Here is a 3,035-nt window from a genome sequence, read left to right as displayed (position 1 = left end):
GAACAGACATCAGATTCTTCAGATTTAGATTATGTATATTCATAAACTAAGACACTATATATTTAATTAAAATAATTTTGTTTTTTTGTTATGTGATTGTTACTATCCATGAACATATAGAACAAATTGAATCATCTCTGGAGGGGTTCCTATGTTCAACCAGTAACATCAAATATCGATGTACGGTTCAACATCACTTGACATTGCAAAAAGACGCCATTTCCTCGATCACACATATGGAACATCATTTGTCGTTGGAAAAACAAGTGATTTCCGCAACCATCACACATACGGTTTAACATCATTTGACGGCGGAAACTTGTAAAGACACGGTCTGGTAGGCCCACACATTTACAGGGAAGAACGTATCACGGTCGAAAGCCACGTTACGGACTGGTGGGACGTGTATATATGTTATATAGGGTTACAGGTCACATATTAAATTTAGTGTGCATTGTATCTGTGGCGAAATATCTGTGAATTGTTGGTTGTAACATGAGGTCTGAACACTGCTCACCTGGTTGTTAGCAGTTACTCCTGTTGATGTGTGTTGTATCTGTTGATGTGTATTGTATCTGTTGATGTGTGTTGTATCTGTTGATGTGTATTGTATCTGTTGATGTGTATTGTATCTGTTGATGTGTGTTGTATCTGTTGATGTGTATTGTATCTGTTGATGTGTATTGTATCTGTTGATGTGTGTTGTATCTGTTGATGTGTATTGTATCTGTTGATGTGTATTGTATCTGTTGATGTGTGTTGTATCTGTTGATGTGTATTGTATCTGTTGATGTGTATTGTATCTGTTGATGTGTGTTGTATCTGTTGATGTGTATTGTATCTGTTGATGTGTATTGTATCTGTTGATGTGTGTTGTATCTGTTGATGTGTATTGTATCTGTTGATGTGTATTGTATCTGTTGATGTGTGTTGTATCTGTTGATGTGTATTGTATCTGTTGATGTGTATTGTATCTGTTGATGTGTGTTGTATCTGTTGATGTGTATTGTATCTGTTGATGTGTATTGTATCTGTTGATGTGTGTTGTATCTGTTGATGTGTATTGTATCTGTTGATGTGTATTGTATCTGTTGATGTGTGTTGTATCTGTTGATGTGTATTGTATCTGTTGATGTGTATTGTATCTGTTGATGTGTGTTGTATCTGTTGATGTGTATTGTATCTGTTGATGTGTATTGTATCTGTTGATGTGTGTTGTATCTGTTGATGTGTATTGTATCTGTTGATGTGTATTGTATCTGTTGATGTGTGTTGTATCTGTTGATGTGTATTGTATCTGTTGATGTGTATTGTATCTGTTGATGTGTGTTGTATCTGTTGATGTGTATTGTATCTGTTGATGTGTATTGTATCTGTTGATGTGTGTTGTATCTGTTGATGTGTATTGTATCTGTTGATGTGTATTGTATCTGTTGATGTGTGTTGTATCTGTTGATGTGTATTGTATCTGTTGATGTGTATTGTATCTGTTGATGTGTGTTGTATCTGTTGATGTGTATTGTATCTGTTGATGTGTATTGTATCTGTTGATGTGTGTTGTATCTGTTGATGTGTATTGTATCTGTTGATGTGTATTGTATCTGTTGATGTGTGTTGTATCTGTTGATGTGTATTGTATCTGTTGATGTGTATTGTATCTGTTGATGTGTGTTGTATCTGTTGATGTGTATTGTATCTGTTGATGTGTATTGTATCTGTTGATGTGTGTTGTATCTGTTGATGTGTATTGTATCTGTTGATGTGTATTGTATCTGTTGATGTGTGTTGTATCTGTTGATGTGTATTGTATCTGTTGATGTGTATTGTATCTGTTGATGTGTGTTGTATCTGTTGATGTGTATTGTATCTGTTGATGTGTATTGTATCTGTTGATGTGTGTTGTATCTGTTGATGTGTATTGTATCTGTTGATGTGTATTGTATCTGTTGATGTGTGTTGTATCTGTTGATGTGTATTGTATCTGTTGATGTGTATTGTATCTGTTGATGTGTGTTGTATCTGTTGATGTGTATTGTATCTGTTGATGTGTATTGTATCTGTTGATGTGTATTGTATCTGTTGATGTGTATTGTATCTGTTGATGTGTATTGTATCTGTTGAGGTGGAGGTGACAATGAACATTGCTGATCTATCCCCCGACCCTGTGATGTAGACTTAAAGTTGACCTTCATTTTATAAAACAGCGTTATTTCATAGTTCTCTTGTTGTATATGATTTCATCATTTTTTTCTCCGGCAAGTGCGATGCGTGCCAGATGTATAGCTGTGTCTCTACGAGTTGTGTGTATTTTATAACAATTTGTTTTGATGATTGATGAGGTGCCTCAGTGAAATCCATCTGCAATCATCTTGAAGATTTATAAATAATTTTAGATTTGTCGACACATGTGCGACTTATGTGTAATAATTTGAAATATTTTAATGTTTAACAGTAGTTTAAATTCATAATATGATATTTTACTAAAAGTCGTCGTGACTATGTTATCACTTAATGTTCATGGTTTCCTTTTTAAGGATATGCATAGGGGTAGATTTATGAACTTTGGCAACACCCTCGGCAGTCTGCGTTTTGTTTTTCTTCAATACAAAACACATTGGATTGACTTTCCCAACCTACATCACCGAAAGAGTCCCATTAGATGTGCTGGACTCGTTCCATTATGATGAGAACTCATTCTCGATTTTCTATGAGGAAGGTTTTAAGATTTAGGATCGCATTAATTCAAGTAGTAGTATTTTTGCTATAACTTTAGCGCATGAAATGCTTCGAGTAAGTGTTGTAGGGAATACTAGTTTCCATATGTAGGGCGTGCGTGTGGTGATGTTACAATTCCTTCTAGTGTCAGTCCTAGTGATAATGGCGAATGTCCTGCTGCCTCAGTCTTAGTGATAATGGCGAATGTCCTGCTGCCTCAGTCTTAGTGATAATGGCGAATGTTCTGCTAATGGCGAATGTCCTGCTGCCTCAGTCTTAGTGATAATGGCGAATGTCCTGCTGCCTCAGTCTTAGTGATT

Source organism: Mizuhopecten yessoensis, unplaced genomic scaffold (genome assembly GCF_002113885.1).
Source record: "Mizuhopecten yessoensis strain PY_sf001 unplaced genomic scaffold, ASM211388v2 scaffold5809, whole genome shotgun sequence".
NCBI classification, from domain to species: Eukaryota; Metazoa; Mollusca; class Bivalvia; order Pectinida; family Pectinidae; genus Mizuhopecten; species Mizuhopecten yessoensis.
This window is presented reverse-complemented; position numbering follows the sequence as displayed.